Source organism: Ambystoma mexicanum, chromosome 6p, assembly GCF_040938575.1.
Source record: "Ambystoma mexicanum isolate Mex_15411 chromosome 6p, UKY_AmexF1_1, whole genome shotgun sequence".
In the NCBI taxonomy this organism is placed as follows: Eukaryota; Metazoa; Chordata; class Amphibia; order Caudata; family Ambystomatidae; genus Ambystoma; species Ambystoma mexicanum.
Genome location: NC_090935.1, coordinates 1,200,907,206 through 1,200,925,360, shown reverse-complemented (window position 1 = coordinate 1,200,925,360; position 18,155 = coordinate 1,200,907,206). Strand labels below are relative to the sequence as shown.

Sequence of the window (18,155 nt, the reverse complement as noted above, 5' to 3'; positions counted from 1 at the left end):
TACTGGGGTTCGCTTCTCAGCTCTAATTACTGTAGGCTTCTATTACACCACAGACTCCCGATAGGAATAACTGTGGCCAGTTTGAGGGATTGGTTTCCCATGGAGCATATTCCACCATACTCCCTCAATATTGACCTGAGATGGATCGTGAACAAATCAAAACACATTCCAGCAATAGATATTTCATTGTTTCAATAGTTTGAGTGCAATGGCAGAAGCGGCATGGGATATGTTTTGTTGTCTCCTGTGCGTGAATTTGCAATATTTCGTCAGTAGGTAAAACATTGAAGTGGAATCTCAAGTATGCAACCCGCCAGTTTGGATCGGGGAATTTAGTGAGATGGGTTACCTACGATCTTCCCATGTGGGACTAGATGGTGATAAATCCTAGATGCACGAACACTCTTGATTGTTTTCAACCAGTCACTATTGTAGAAGCATCGCTTTACTCTATCGGGTTGGATAGGAGAGTTTTGTGCGTTAAGCCAATATTTTCCAGTTTTCAGGCAATCGATCTGAAGAGTCAATCAACATTTGGATACTGAGACGCCCCTTCTTAGCATATTACCCATTCGTGCAAAGAGGCAATTTTCTTGTGCCATAAGAAGATTTCTATACAAAACCAGTCTTCTCCATAGCACTATACACTCCAATGACAGAAGGCCCAGCTCAAAGCATATAGCATTTATGGGTACTCCCTTCGGGAGATGGTAGATAATCTTAAGCCATATTTTGGACTCAAGCTTGTATAGAAGTTGTGACGTGGCAAACAGCAAGATTTCAAAGCCATAAATGATTTTGGGTACGACTTTTGTAGAACCTGAGGAGAGGAGTGATGGAGTACTTGCAGTATTTTATGGACAACTTTTTTTATCTAAGAGATCAGTTTATAAGCTCTATCCAAATAGAAATTCCAATACAGATAATTTGTGGATATACTAAACACAGGAAAGCCCAAGTAACATATGGATCTTACTTTTGTCAGAATATAGCCATTTATGGTCCATCTAAAGCAAGGAGTATTTTTCCGATTCGTTAGGAAAAGTATAACTGACTTCCTTTCATTTATAATGAGTCCATTAGCCTTAACGTTGAGGGACATGGGCGTAAGCTTTCATTGAAGACCAATGGGAGTGCCATCCACTAGCAGAAAGTCATCTGCATAGGCACACCAACTGATTCTATTGCCCTTCACGTTGGGGGAGATCGGGAAGCATATTCTAGGGGCACGGCCACATCAGAAACGTATAGATTGAAAAGAGTAAGGGTGAATAAGCACCCCTGCCTGTGCCCATTGGGTGTTTTTTAGGGCGAGATAAATTGCCTTCCATATTTAACCGGATCTAAATTTCTGATCCCTCATGAAGGTGTATTAGAATTGCCAAAATACGGGAAGGTATCCCCAGAAGGGGCCAGCTTTGACAATAGTCAGACTCTATCCAATTTGTTGAAAGCAAGGGAAAGGTCGATAGAGGCCAGAAAGATAATGCTCTCAGATTTCTTGCAAGCATTTTCGCGCAGTAGGGTATATAACAAACTCCCAATTTCTGTTCCCATAGATTTCCGAAAACCGAACTGTCGGTCGGATAGAATTTGATTTGATTCCGTCCATTCCACTTTGTTTCAGAACCATACCTGGAAAAAATGTTGGAATCTGTATCCATAATGGCTATGGGACGGTAATTTGTGGGGGACCGCCTGTCTCCTTTTTTGTAGATTGGAATAATGTAGGAAACCCTCCAGGAGGTCGGGAAAGTGCAAGTGATCTTAATGTCAGAGAATAAGATGAAGAGTGCTTTCACCCAAACTACTGAATTTCTATTTAACGTGACATTTGCTAAGCCCCTCTGCCCTAGAAGAACTGAAGGCTGCAATCGGATGTTCAATAAGCGAGATAGAGAGACTGCATTCCCAGGGACGGTTTCTGATTACAGAAAGCTCTTCAGTCATTGCAAAATTCTCTGCATACAGGGACAAAAAATAATTAACCCAGATGTCCTTCTGGACACATGATTGCATGGCTACATGATTGCATGTGGTGATTCCCAAAAATTAATTAGGGACCAAAACTGACAGCCTGTATTGACTCTTAAAGCTGTCATCATCGAGACATTATCTTTTTGTAACATCAACATCTTATGTTTTTTTAAGCAATTTTTCTTAGCTTGTCTAATTACTCTGATTTGTTTTATCTTTGTTTCATAATCCAATTGAAACATAACTATCCATCTGATGCAACGATTGGACCAATTTTTTTTAAACATGGGTACTTGGGGATCGAGGAGACATACTACTCGAAGGTTTAACAGAGCATTTGATCATAGATTTTAAATATTCCGGAGACAAAGAAACAGCGAATAAGTATAATCTTTTGTACCAGGTGTTACTGTAAAATGCATGGAGAAAAGTAGAATTTAGTTTACTTATGTTCCCCTCATGCCATTTAATATGGCTTCCTGCGCATGTTACTAGCAATCCATCGTTAGTTTTTCCAAAATGGATAAATGGATGGAATAAGGAGCTCATACCAACTTTACCTCCAAGGATCATCACTCATTTGTGAGTCAGTCACAACACATGCATCAGAAAGCCAGTTAGACAAAACAATATGATCAATACTTGAAAGCCCATTAGACCATGTAAACTGTTCGGTAGAGGAACTGAGGGATGCATTCATATGTATTAAGCCCCAGGTTTCTAATAAACTGTGCCAAATCTGGCCTTGAATAGTTTTAGAGGAGCCAAAAGGGGCACCTTCCAATGCACCATTGTTTTCCATACTGCGAGTTGAAATAGAGCCCATCTTTTTATACAGGCCAAGGCCAAATTTAAATTCTAAATTAAGATCTCCCGCAACTATAATATTCAATCCTCTATATTTGAGCAAAATAGTTGAAAGGCAAGTATTAATCCTTGCTATGACATCACCCAAAGGAGAAGAGGGATTCCAGTATATATTAAGAACTATAATGTGAAGGGGGAGATGACCATTGAATGTTTCCAAAACGAACGCCAGAACTCCCAATGTTACATCCATTGTTTCAAGAATTTTCGTTCCTACATTAATTTTAACTGCGGTTAGTAAACCATTGACCGGTTTACCTCTATGCCCCAACCTTGCTAGTTGGTGTGCAATTAAAACCATCTAACTGAAGGGGGAGGTCATTCATGATTCTTAGATGCAGATCAGTTCATAGGTTTTAAATTTTGCACACAATGCTTTAGAAACCAGAAAGTTGGAATGGCCTCTAGAATTCCATGAAAGGATGTTCCAATATACAGGTTCGTTAGAGGAACTAAAGTTTCTGATGTAATGATTTGATTTGAGATATGGAATCCCTCAGTGAAAGAGCAAGCCATCTCCAATCTTGCTGTTCATCCCCCGAAATTGGGGCATGATTCTTGTACATTAGTTTGTGGTTTATTCACTTGTTCATAAGTGTCCCTTCCTTGTGACCAGCCATTACTGAAGATAAGTATGTCATAGCCCATTCTGTTAAATTGTTCACTTTCGTGGAGAATCGTATCAAATACCCTATGTGAGTTAGGAACAATTCTAACGTGGTCATATCTCGTAGGATGTATGAAATCCACAAGTTTAAGGTCAGCTGAAGAAATCGGCCTTAACCTTGGAATTTCATTAAACAGAGACAGAATGCACGATCTGTATAAAAATGAGGGACCACCCATGTCCCAGAGCTTATATAATAGAATACTAGGTAGTTCTAGAAGTGATATTGTGCGCCAGTTAATTTTCCGCAAATCACTGTCTTTTACATGTGTGGGCGGTAAACTTCTATTTCCCATTGGGTAACCCTCTGCCTGTAACTCATTTCCTTGCTCTATTATTTGAGGTTTACTAGTCGGTGCAGTGGTGCACTCATTCTCTTTTTCTTGCTCAATCCTACGATTATGGTTAGAGAGCTGCAGAGGGTGTGTTTGATTCCTGTTGCACTCACTTGTTGATAGCCGATGTCGCGAGTTAGAGCTGAGGGGATTGGCTGATGTCAAATCAGAAAGGCTTAGTAAAGATAAGTCTGGGAGTAACTTCATCAATATTGTTTTTATAATATTTTCCAAGTCTTGTTTTAGGGGACCTGTGCTGCCTCCCTCAGATATACATGCAAAGAAGGATTAAGAATAGGCACCAGACCTAATGCATGATCTATTATCTCATTCTCCGGAGTTAGTTTCAATTGGTTGTAGGAAGCCTTCTTTGGGAGCTCCAATTGTTTTAGATCAGCAACAGATTGTAGGGCCTGTTTTTCTACCATTGGTTGCGATGTATATCCCAGTTTATTAGATTGTGCTGATGTCATGGGAATAGCCGCCATCTGCAACGAAATAGGAGCGGGGGCGATCTGTCGAGTTGTGGATATCTCTACTACCCAATGGAATGCTGATAATTGTGATTGCTTGGCTTCTTTGTTCTCTCCCGTTTCGATGTTGAAGGATGGGACTCCTTGTTCGTTATCTGCACCCAACTCCAAAGGAGGAGATCCTAGACTATCCCCTTGCAATTTGTTTGTTGTATTACTTTTATTTATATTTTTGATATTTTTTGTTTTTTTGTTTGTCACTGCTATATTGTTAGTTACTTTCTCAGTATTGACGTTAAGAAGCTAAAAAGCCTCACGGATTTCTTCATTGAGTTGGCTCAGATCTTCGAGAGCTACTTCCGTTAGCAGTGCATTTTCATCTTTATTTTTTTTTAAGATACTATTTGTCTTTTGAGTTTTCCGAAACAGCCTATTTTTGGTGCCTTGAGAATGAATAACCATCAGATCCGGTACTTGAGTAGTATGTGGAGTCTGGTGTAGGTATTAGTGGTGTCTCCTTTATATTGGCCTCATTTTCCAGGATGTCTGTAAGGGCCGAGGGGCTGTCAGGAGAGTCATATCTGGGATTTTCCTTATCTGGGACCTGCATAGTGCCCCCCAGATACTATGGTAGAGGGCATGATGGCTGCTGAGTTTGTAAATCCCTGTTCTGAAATTGTAAGTCTTTGGGATAGTCCCTCTATAGCTTTTAATATTTTGTCTGTCTCTGCCTCAACCCTTAGTTGGGTGTTCCTTGCGCTATGTCCGCAAAGGAGGATTTTTGCAAGTAGTCCGGTGTCGCCCCCGAGTAAGGAAATCCTAATTCCTCCACAGGAGTTTGAGAGCCTTGAGATCTTAGCACCAAGTTTGGAACAGCAGGAGCCCTTAAATCAAAAAGATCTGAGCCACATGCCCTGCCCAACAAGAAGCCTTCCACCCTATTTACCTTGGTTTGTGTTTCTAAGGGAAAACGTTTAAGCTCTCTCACTTCCAGGTGGGTAAACTCATGGCCTTTGTCTAGGAGATTTACTATTCTCGAGATCACTGGCAGGGATTCTTCAAAATATTCATTGTCATCCAGAATAGGTGAACTAGGCAGGGAGACAATGGGAATGGGTTCTTTTTTAATAGAGGGGAACTGTTCTACATCAACCAGTTTATCAAGAATATTAGATGATTGCAAGTAAGTAGGGTCACCATCAGGATTTAATAATGGTTGTGTTTGTGAATATGTAAAAAGGGAGGCAAAAGGTAGTGGAAATCTAGCAGTAGGGACAAACACTCGGTGAGTGGAAAATGCACCTGTTGGTGGAAGGGTGTTGAAGAGATGCACATTGTCAATGCCGTTTCTTGCAGCATTTACCAGAGTGGATGGGCCTAGAGATAGTCTTGTGCGCTTACAAAGCTCCAGCTTAACTGCTTGTGCCATCATTGAGACATCAGAGTTTGCAACATTATTGTCAAATGAGTTGATAAAATTAGGATTTTCACGAACGCTGAGAAAGCTAGTTTGTAAGGGTAATGCTAGGTCAAAGGATGGTCCGGATGGTATGGTTGCCAGGTCATCATCCTCATAGTCACCACCGTTCATTTTAGAATGAATCTGGGTATGCATATGTGAGAGGTCAACCGCCTGAATAATTTCTGATTTTTGTTTGGTTAAGAAACTTAGACAGGTTCCTTCACTGTCCATGACATCCAGAGGATTAGAATTGGAATTATTAGCCTTTGAGTCAGCTTCATTCTTTTGAGGAATGTCCTGCTTAACCGCCCTTGAATCCACTTCCGAATGCGATAGATTTTTTACTGTGGGTTGGCATACTTTAGTGCTTCTTAGAAGCGTTGCCATTTTGCTCTTAGCGCAAGTTTAAATGGTACAATTTGGCTAGGATCACCCAGTCAAGATACAGTCACAATGTTTGAAAATGAGTACAAATTCTCAAGCCAGAACGATTAGTTATATCCCACAGTCACATGCTAGACGCTGTGCTAATAGGCAACAGTTAAATGGAATATTACAGAGTCATAGGGGGTCATTACAAGTTTTGAGGTTGCCATGGCGCTATTAGCACCATGGCTGCCTCCAAACCCGGGTCCGGTCTGACAGAATGGGGACTTACCGGGTCATTCCGACCTTGGAGGACCCGGTAAGTCCCCATTCAGTAGACCATTCCCCATTCCCATTGAGCCCCCACAGGGCTCAATGGGAATGGGGAAGGCACAAATTATGTTATTAGCGCCCTGGTCCCTTAGCGGGACCCGCAAAGGCCGCGTGGTCAGACACACGTCCTTTGTGGGTCCTGCTAAGGGACCTCGGAATTGGGCGGTAATGGTTTAACCGCACTGGCATCCTTACCGGTGACCGTTAACTCTTACCGCCCAACTCAGAATGAGGCCCATAGTCTGGAAACTCGGGAATACAATACAAGATCAAATATGAGTGCAAGTACATGCAGTTTACCTCCTGGGACAGAAAGCTGCTTATGCATGTGAACCCCTAGGGTCCAGTATAATGATCAATACGCATCCATGTTAGGCAATAAATAAACAGAATGATGACTTAGACTGGCACTCACCATCCACCTGTCCACCCTCTCAGCCTAACAGCCCAACAGCAAGCACTTGCAGGCACTTACGGGGTGCGCGCGCGGGTGCGTGTGCCAGTGCCCTGAAATAGTCTGGTGGCTGAGAGGTGGGCGGGATAAGAGGCGTCGCCAAGCACGTAAGGAGCACGCTGTAACAAAGGAGAAACAAAACGTTAGGGCTCCTCAATATGGTCGGAAGCTGTGCGCGAGTTAGAGCGCAAGTCAGGGGCGTGTCAGAAATGACAATGTAGTCTAGGTCGGAAGGAGTGTCTAGCAATAGCACAATAGCAGTAGTCCAAATAAATAGTTACTTTTGTGGTGCAGGCAGTGTCCTCCATGTTGCGGCAAGCTGGGGAATGTGCTTCTTCTTGGCGAGGGCGATGCTGGTCTGCTGGCAAAGTAGAGTACAGAGATGATCCACGCAGCAAAGAAATTCCGGACAAAGTAGCAAACGTTCACCACAGCCCAACAGCAAGCACTTGCAGGCATCTAAATCTTTGATGGTTTGTTTATGGAAGATTTCGACTTAAGGAATATTTATTGGTATTATGAAATTACTAATTTCTCTGAATTCTTTCGTACACAGTTCATCTGATTGTGTGACTGTTGTCTCTTCTAGTTTGTCAAAGAAGACCTTAAGCTTCATCTTCCTCACCAGCTTGAATAGCTCTACTTTAGTGTCAAAGAGAGCGCTATTATGTGTAGGCACAAAGCTAAGAAAAAGACCCTTCTGCAGAGTGGCTTCCTCTTTTTCTGAAAGTACTTTTGAAGACAAGTTTGACTAAGTTCTCCTCAGTTGTTGTCACGTCAGGGGTCCTCCTCTTGGTCTTTCTCTTCCCCCCTCCTTTTTCTTCTCGTCCACTGTCTTAAAAAATGCCGTGATGTGCTTGGTATGGGGTTTCTTGGAGCTTTCTGGTTGGTTGTCGTTGTGGATTTTAGCGGGATCTGTATTTGTCTCTGATTCAGAAGTTGAGGTATTACTTGTGTTATTTTGTCTTGGTCTTCACATGACTTAGGAAGAGAAGCTGTGGAATGGTAACTGCTAAGAGAAGGAAACATCCCAGCACGCAAATGATTTATCCTGGCACAACTACAGTTTAAAGGTGAGAATTCCTATTTTCGCTATAAGGAACAGTTCTAATTACAAGTGGCAGTCACCTCCATGGGTGCCACCGGCTTACGCCAATTCATTTATGCAAAAATTCGAGACGGACCACATCCCCAATCATCCCATATGGCAGCACTACATAGGTTTTTGGATCCGATATATAGACAACAGCTTTGGTATATGGAAGGATACAGAAGACAAACTACAGGAATTTTTTCTTTACCTTAATGCAATAGACCAGAGGATACTATTCACTTATGAATGAACACTCGAACAGAACAATACATTTCTTGGACGTTAACATTACAGCAACTGACACGGGATACAAGACTAGCATCTATCGGAAGGTAACAGATAGAAACAATCTCCTCCACAGGCTTACATTCCACCAGCCAAGCCTAATTAAAAATTTGCTGTACAGCCAAATGCTACGTATGAAAAGAATTGAATACTATACGCAAGAACTAACAGTGATGGGCAATACGTTTTTGAACCGATGATACTCTGCAGAAGAAGTAGAGATGGCGGGAGCACGGATTGCAACCGAGATAAGAGAAGATTTGCTGAGAATGAAAGACAAACCTGACACAGAACCACCACTGGTGTTTGTGACAAGATATTCTAAACAAAGTAACAGGATAAAAAGTATAATAAAGATGAATTGGAGGACACTAGTATGCGATCAATGAGTGGAACATTTGTTCAGAGACCTCCCTACCAAAGAAGCAAGAACCTCAGGGACAGACTAGTAAAAACAAGACATACATCAGTCAGAAAAGACACAGAACGGACTGGGGCATACCCGTGCCTGAATTGCAGCAATTGTGGGTACATATTCAAAGGGAACACAATCAACCACCCACACACTGGGGAACGGGTGAAGCTACAGAATTATGCTACAATTGATACACAGAACATTATATACGCAATTAAGTGTCCATGTGGCCTATACTGCGTGGGACAGTCCAAGAGAACTGCAAAAGTAAGATGGAATTAACACAGGTCATATATCAGAAACCACAATGTGAATTCTGCTGTAGCACGACACTGGGACGAGAAAAAACATAACTTAGTACAGATTCGGTTCCAGATCGTAGAAGTGGTGTCAAAGTGGGATCCCCATGAGAACACAAAAAAAAAAGATTGAACCAAAGAGAATCCTTTTGGATTGACAAACTCGGAACATTGGCACCGAAAAGCCTCTATGAGGACACGCGTTTTGTTTGCTTTCTGCAATTTCTATGTATTATGAAGGTCAACAATATGACCAAGACGTTTGCTAGCAGAATGTAATGATGTGTGTGATTGACATAACAAAATAAATGTGTACAAAAGACAAGAGTTATTACACACCTGTGGCTGGGAGAAAGATATGATTTTACATGGCGATAAAGAAGATTATCATGTGTCCGGGACCACCTATACCATATAGCTATGAGGGGATAACTGATAATAAGAACTCAGTGGTAACTGTAGAATGATTGTGTTATACACATAAACGTGTGTACTTGGAGATGAGCAGCACTGTGGTAAGCACATTTTGAGAGGAACATTGCTGGATTTGGAAATTGAAAACACTGTGATGGCGTATAGCTTCACAAATTAATTGCACAATATTATATAGATTGTAGATTATCCGATCCTAGGACTGCCAAGACCACATTATGGAACTGAGAAACTGGGTCCCACCCTCCCGTTGCATCAGGGGGACGGGACGCTAAGCACAGGTGTGTCATTACGTTTGCTGTTGCCATTGGATGCCATGAAGGGTCTCTATAGGAACAGACACATACAGACGAACACTGTACTCTTAAAAACATTACATGATGTGCATTTGAATGAAAGTAATAGTTCATATTCTAGCCACATATTGTAGAGATTGCTGGACAGCAGACTAAACGAAGTGATCACGAGTAACAGATGGGTAAATATGGAGACTGAGTCTCGCCCTCCCGTTGCCATGGGAGAGTGGGACCCAAGGCGTGTGCGCGTCAGCGTTTCGCAGCTGACGGGCGTAGAGTAGACCGATCGTATTCAATAGATATTCACATATTAGACAACTGACAGCAAGATGTATTGCAGATTGCAACAACCGTTACGAGATGTTTGTTTTGGGAGGTTTAGAGGAAAGATCACGTATACACTTAAGTTGGAATACTCTGATACCAAGGTATGATCTAAGCTCCTTTAAAGTGGAGAAAATGTATAATATACTTACAAAGTCAGAAGTAATATTGACAATGACACTGTGATTTTTGTTTTTGTTTCATTTGGTCTTCTCCCTTGGGTACACGGGGAAACCTTTTGCCACACAATGGTATGTACTTTACATTACGATTTTTGGAAATTATATAAATGTATGATTTTGTAAACCTGTGAAAATATGCAAATCTGGTTATTGCACAGCCCTGAATATGGTGTTTTACACTGAAATGCATTGGCTTAATTGAGTTATGTATAGACCTAAGAATCTTTCTTCTTGCCTGAGCAACTGTGTGAATAAAACACTTCCTGGCTTTTTAAATGGAAGATCCTGTCATTTTTGATGGAGACAATACAAAATATTTGTAAAATAAGCAAAAGACTGCTCAAAGAAAACATAGTAAAAAGAAAGAAGAACATTTTTTGATAAAGTGTAAATGAAAGCAAGGTTCACACATTGAGCAATTTGAGAGCATCAGACCGTACTGGGTGGTTTCCACCTGGTTTCCTTTTTGCACTGTCTACTTTGGTCCTTGTGTCATGGGACCATATTAGTCTGATAGCTCCTGGTACTTAAGAATGCATGGAAGAATTTGACAAATAGAAGAAAAATTGAACCATTGATGAACACATGAGTAGTGCCCACCTCTACCATTCTTCCTACATTGAGGAAAATATATAGGAAACAGGGTAATAGCACCATTTTAACCAGAGAGATTCTACCATAGAGGTTCAAGGGTAGGTTCCCCCACCGATTCATTGCAGGCTTGGCCTGCTGAAGGATCTTGTGGTAATTATGTTTGTATAGAATAGTAGGATCCCGGGATATGGTGACCCCTGAGTACCGAGTTTGATCCATGTGCCAATGGAACCCCAACCAATCTTTATACTGGACTACTTTATCCATTCGTAGAAACAGAACAGATTTGGTAGCATTCACCTTGAGCCCTGAAAACTCCCCGAATTGGTAACCTCCTGCATCACTCGTGCTAAATTATCTTTGGGGTCGTTGACTAACGGCACCATATCGTCAGCGTATAGTGAGATAATTACTTTAGGATTATATAACTGCAATCCTCTATGTATGTGTGCCTCTCTTATCTTCTCTGCTAGTGGCTCAATCGCCAGTGCGAAGAACAGTGGCGACAAGGGGCCTAGTACCCCTCTCCAGTTTTATGCTCGGCGTACATTGTCCATGTACTCGCACCTTAGCTGTTGGCAAGGTGTACAGTAATGATACCAGAAAGATTGATGGTTCCCACATCCCCATCCTGCACAGTATTTTGAACAGGAAGGGCCATTCCACAGAGTCAAACACTTTAGTGGCATATAGCAAGGCCGCTATTATTGGTTCCTCCTGATTGACCGCTGAAATGAGCACAAACATTCTCCTTATGCCATGTGATGTAGATCGCCCTGGAATGAATTCAGCTTGGTCTGCATTTACCATTTTTTGCATCAGGGGCGCTAGTCTAGATGCCAACATTTTGGCCAGGATTTTATTGTCCAGATTAATGAGATGTATAGGCCTATAGGAGGAACATTTGTTTGTTTATCTGGTTTCAGCAGCACCACCACCACTGCTTCCCTTAGGGACTCTGGTAGCCAGCCTTCTTGCAGGCTTTGATGGAACATTGCAGTAAGTGAGGGGCAAGCTTCTCTGCATATTGCTTATAAAACTCTGCTGTAAAGCTGTCGGGACCGGGGGATTTCCCAGAGCGGAGAGCTTGGATAGCTCTGTGCACTTCCTCCAGCGACACTTGATGACCCAGCCAGTCCCTTTCTTCCTGGGTACACCAGTATAAGGACACTTGATCTAGGTAGTTGTTAACCTCCTGTTGGGAGACTTGAATGTGAGAAGAGTATAACGACATAGAACTGGCAAAACTGCTGGACTTTTTTTATGCAAGCAAATGTATCCCCTCCCTCGGTGTCCTTTATGGAGAGGACACGATCCTTGCGGTTGTCCATTTTGGTGGCACTTGCAATCAACTTTCCTGGTGTCTGACCTTGCCCATATTGCCTCACCGCCGCTTTTCTCATAAGGAATTTGGTCTCCCTAAGCGCCAGTTGGTTAAATAATTGTAGGTGTTTAATATCTGCCTGTTCTGATAGTGTAGGTGTGGATGTCTCAGATTGTAATCTGTTGATGTGGGCCCCAGCATTGGTTAGTTCCCGCCTTATCTGCTTTAATACCCTAGAATCTCTCGATATGCATTCCCCCCACACTCCCGTATTACACATTTGAAACGTTCCCACAACACTCCAGGCGATCCCACTGATCCTGCATTGATCTCAAAAAACATGTCTATTGCTCCACTCAAGCTCCCCGAACACTAAGTCTGTCAACCCCTCACTCTTGAATACCCAGGGTGGGTCCCTCTTTGCTGCGGCCTGCCAGCACGACATCTAGTAGCACCGGAGCATGGTCCGAAAGTATGCGCCCAAGAATCTTCTCCTCTGTCACTTTACCCATCAACGTGTGAGAAATCAAAAAAGTCCAACCGGGAGGCCGAGTTGTGGGCCGATGAATGGTACGTATACGCTCTGAAACACTTGGGTACGAGCGCAATAGAAATAAAATATCAATGTTGCATTATTCCTGATTTTCCACACATCGCCAACTTCCCATGTCGTGCTCATGCTTTGCAGCTTGCCAGCCCCCTTGGGAACCTGCTTGTGCCCGCCCCCCTAGTGCAATCTAGAGTCTGGTCCATGACCACGGTAAAGTCCCCAGCCCAAATTATTTCCACAGGAGTAAGCCCGCCCAGCTGAGAATTCACCCATTCAGGCGCCTCTGTGGTATCTTGATTTGGGCGGTAGTAGTTGACCAACGTGTACCGTTCCCCCTGTCTGACACTGTGCACTATCGGGCCCGCCCCTCCCGATCTTTAGATGCAGAGATCAAACGAAACCCAATAGATTTATGAATTAATATGCACACCCCCCTAGCATATGACAAGTATGAGGAGAAGTAGCTGTGTCTGAGAAATCTGGGAAGAGTTTGATGTTCACCCTTTAAGGTTATAGTGCCTTTTTCTCTGACGTTATGTAGGGCTAGGTCTCTATCCCTGTAGTTTAACATTCTGCCTGTAATTGGACGTGGTGGGGCCCCGTGTATCTGCTTCCTCCAGCTTGGCACTCGGTGTGCTCGTTCCACTATAAACCCTGCTGAGAGTTACTCAGTTCCAAGTGCTTCACGCAGGATTTCCTCAACTAGGAGTTCCATGAATCTCTGTTCCACTGTTTCTGAGACCCCCGACTATCCATAGATTGTTCCTCCTCAATCTGGATTCAAAGTCCTCCTTGTCATTGTGGGGCAAGTACCAACTGTATTGAAATTTTAGTGAAAAGAACCCAAGACAGGTCTGTTTTCCAAAACCAGGTTAACAACCTGTTATTTGGAGTAAAACCACTGTGGTTGAGGGCACAGTTATTTTTCAAAAAGAGTAAGATGCTGCTGCAGGTTTTAACACCTACAGAAACAAGGCTGTGTAGGAGGACAGAAAAGGATAGAATTGAATTCTAAATATCCCTTCCTTTAGACCCCTTCTTTCCCTGTGTAGCGCAGGTGTATCACCTACAAAACAAGGGACAGAATAAGAAGAAACACTATCTACTTCTAGATGTTGTAAAACATTCAGCCTTGTGTAAATGATGCCCTTCAACCACTCTCTTCCCCTATGTGTTTGCATAGGAAGAGACAAATACCAGAAATAAAAACGGTGCTTTTGAACTGAGGTGTACAGACATCCACTGGGTTGTATATAAGTTTAATGACCCAGGGATTGTTTGCAAAACCCCATGCACTGTGATTTGAAAAGGAATAGCACAAAGTCAGGTTGGAAGCACTCTGAAATTGTGTTTAGACCAACATCAAAGACAAAACACGCTCCACCTTGCGTTCTTCTGGATCTTACTGTTACGACAGCAGGTGGAGGGTGGTAAAGAATTGCTCATGTATAGAGAATGAATTGGTATGTATAGATTGTAGCAATTACTGTCAGAGTAAGATCCAGAAGAACGCATTGTGGAGCGTGTTTTGTCTTTGATGTTGGTCTAAACACAATTTCAGAGTGCTTCCAACCTGACTTTGTGCTATTCCTTTTCCCAGTCGATCTCGAAGGGAGCCGAGGGGGAGCGAGGCGATGACCCTCCCCCCCCCCCAAAGCAAAGGCCCAGGATGCACCTAAGGTGGTGAAGGCCTTGATCCAACCAGCAAAGGCCTCTATCGAGGTTTTCGCAGCGGCCCTGGCAAAGCCAGCAGAGGCTACGCCAGTGGAGGCGGCCTCGGGGCCCAGAGTTTCCCTGCCACCGCGGAGGGAATCCTCTTTCCAGACCATTGTTAAGACCCCCGTGAAGACCCCGGTGGAAAAAGAGGGGGGGTGCGGTGGCCATTGCGGACTCGGATTCAGCCCCCGAGGAGGATCCGGTGGAAACCGTGAAAGGCCTCAACGAGAGGTTTCGTAGGCCTCAACGAGAGGTTTGAGAAGGTTCGATCCCAGGGGAAGGTTCCCGCTGATGTGATCGAAGATAGCGACAACGAGGGCCCAGTGGAGCAGCCATTCCGTCCGTCGCAGCCATTACCCGAGCCCCAGGATAGCTCGGCGGCCATTTTGTTGGCGATCCAATCCTTATGTACTGAGACAAGGACGAGGTTACCACGGACCCCGACGGAGGATCCAGAACCAGGACCGTCGGGAAGCCCTCCAAACAAGCGGAGGAGAATCCAACCCGTGTCACCCTTTGTGCCCGCGTGGCCTGTGGATCCCTCATCCCCCTCGCCGGACCCTCGGGAGGATACGGCGACGGATACAGCAACGGGGACGGACGACGACGGTGGTGATGATGATACAACGGACATCCCGTCATCATCCCCCTCCATCCCCCTTCCCCCCGCCCCAGCCGGGCCTCTCCGCCCGACAAAATTGGCTCTTTTCACGCTATGATAGCCAGGGCATCCGAGCTCTTCCAGCTCTGCCCTGTAGAACAGAAAAAGGAAGGTTTTCTTTACCAGCGACGGGAGGCCAAGAGAAAGACGGTCCTCGCGGTGCCGTTGCTCGACATCTGGGACGAGGGGCTGGCTATCCTGAAGAACCCTTCCACGACACCTGCCAAAAAGGACAGGTATGAGAAGAAGTGCCGGGTCCCCGATGCCGCCCCCTTGTGCCTCAGGGCCCAGCCCACGCCGGAGTCTGTCGTCTCGGCAGCGGCCAAGAAGAAAGCAGCAGGTGCGGCGGCTTCAACTTCCCCGCCGGACAGCGAGGGCAAGAAGTTGGACTCCATGGGACGACGAGTCATCTCGTCAGCGGCAACGACGATTAAGGCGGCCAATGCCTTAGCGATTGTGGCCCGTTATGACAGGGAGCTTTGGTTCAAGATAGCTCCTCTGCTAGACTTCCTACCGGATGACAAGAGGGCGGAGGCCCTACAGATTCTGCAGGAAGGCGAGGTGGCGTTGGATCACGCCATAACGGTGGCAACGGACATTGCCGATACAGGATTTCGCCAACTGGCCAACGGGGTTTGCCTCCAACGACGAGGATGGCTCAAGGTGACGGACTTTCGTCAGGACGTCCAGACCAGAGTGTTGGACATGCCGTTCAACGGCAACAACCTGTTTGGAAAGGTGGTGGATGAGTCCCTCCAGGCCATCAAGACAGACACGGAAACAGGGACTGTGCGTTCTGCAAGAACCTGTCGGAACGGACCAAGCAAGATCCCGAACCCTAGGAGTTCTTCAGCAACGGCGGCCCTTTCGGAGCTCCAGAGGCAGACAGGGAGCCTCCAAGGGATCCAGCGGTGGCTCTTCTACTTACCGCCAGGCGGCCCGCTCCTCGTCCCAGGAGGCCTACAGAGGTCGCGGCAAGCAAGGAGGGTCTCGCCGCCATCGGCAAGGAGCATGTGGCCAGGAAGGAGAATCACGTCCCTCAACCACTGTTGGAGGTAAGGACGATGCTCAAGAAAGGTGCCATCGAGCTCGTCCCCAAGAGGCTCCGGAGTATACTCAAGGTACTTCCTCGTCAGAAAGAAGACAGGAGGTTGGCGCCCCATCCTGGAGCTGCGTTTGTTGAACAGGTACATCAAGGCACAGAAATTCAGGATGGTCACAATCCAGCACGTGCAGGCACGGCTGTAGGAGGGCGACTTCCTATCGTCGTTGGACCTGGAGGATGCTTACTTCCACATCCCCATTCTAAAAGGACACAAAGTTCCTCAGATTCGTAGTCCAGGGGCGTCACTACCAATTCAGAGCCCTGCCGTTCGGATTAAAGTCGGCACCCACGGTGTTCACCAAGTGCCTCGCACCTGTGGCGGCGTGGTTGCGCGTGCAAGGGATCCACGTCTACCCCTACCTGGACGACAGGCTAGTCCGTGCAAGGTCAAGAGAACTCGCCGTCGAACACACAGTGAGGACCGTCCGCCTGCTCACGGAGCTGGGATTCGCCATCAACTACCCCAAATCCCATCTGGTCCCGTCGCAGGTGGCATTGTTTCTGGGAGCAAAGCTCGATACAGTGAAGCGATTGGCGTCTCCGTCGGAAGAAAGGACGAAGGCCATTTTGGGCAAGGTGCAGCGCCTGTTAGCCAGGGATGTGGCCAGAGGGAGGTCCATCAAGTCCCTCCTCGGGATGATGTCCTCATGCATCTACCTTGTGCCCCTTTGCAGTCTTGGGATGCGTCTGCTACAAAAGTTCCTCGACGCCCGCTGGATTCAAGCGGTGGGCAGCTTCGAAGACAGGATCCTGCTCGACGAGGAGTTCCGTCGGGCGATTCTATGGTTGGGTGCCCGTGCGCACCTCACGGCAGGCATGGACTTTCAGACCCCGGCGTATCAGGAGACGGTAACGACGGATGCCTCCCTGGAGGGATGGGGGCCCCACACCGGAGATCTCCACGCAAGAGGCCTCTGGCTCCCGGAGGTGAGGTCTCTCCACATCAACATCCTGGAGCTACGAGCCGTGTTCTGGGCGCTCAAATTGTTCCTTCCGTCCCTCAAGGACAAAGTGGTGAGGATCTTCACCGACAATACCACCACGATCTTCTACATCCGGAAGCAGGGAGGCCCCCGATCCCCAGCCCTATCCAAGGAGGCCCAGGATCTGTGGCACTGGGCCGTCGCCCAGGGAATGTTTCTGGTTCCCTTCACCTGGCAGGAATAAAAAACATCATCGCTGACTCACTCAACAGAGAGCTGCGCTCGTGCCACGAGTGGAAACTACGCCAGGACCAGGTGGATCGGCTCTTTCAACGATGGGGCAAACCCCAGATCGACCTGTTCGCGACGGCGACGAACTCCAAGTGCCAGAGGTTCGCCAGCAGGTTCCCACAGCCGAGGAGCATGGGTGATGCTTTCTCGTTCCCTTGTGACGGCCTGTTCCTGTACGCGTTCTGTCCGTTGCCGTTGCTGCTCCATCTCATCAACCAGCTCAAGAGGTCCAGGTGCAGGATGATCCTCGTCGCACCGGCGTGGCAGAGACAGATCTGGTTCCCGGACCTTCTGGACTTGTCAGCGTCCCCACCTATCAAGCTGGCGACGGACGCGGATCTTCTCTCCAGAGAAAGAGGCGCCATTCTTCATCACGACTGTTAGGGAGAATTCTCTGAAAGGCTAATTTCCCAAACCTAGTGAGTCCCCCCGCAGCTTTGCTGGATTTTTTGGGTTTATTTTTTTCTCTCCTGCTAAGAGTGAGATTCTTTTGCTCCCACTCTTAGACATGATTTGAGGTGTTCCTTTATCTTTCAATGTGTTTTATAGGCTATGGGGTCTTTTACTCCATAGGGTCTCGTGTGTTTTTTGATGTGGGTTACACAGCACTCTCCGTGCCGTAACCCAGGGGTGTCGTAGCGACCCCCCAACATAGACTCCATACCCTGAGACTGACTACTGTCTCCCAGGCATGTAAAGTCACCATTGGCTTTACTAATCCCAAATTATGA

At 45.7% G+C, this 18,155-nt stretch overlaps 1 protein-coding gene across 3 annotated transcripts in view; it reads left to right on the top strand.

Moving 5' to 3' along the window:
- Window positions 1–18,155, top strand: part of NAA35 (N-alpha-acetyltransferase 35, NatC auxiliary subunit) — a 1,572,250-nt gene that overhangs the window by 887,723 nt on the left and 666,372 nt on the right. The window lies entirely within an intron of this gene.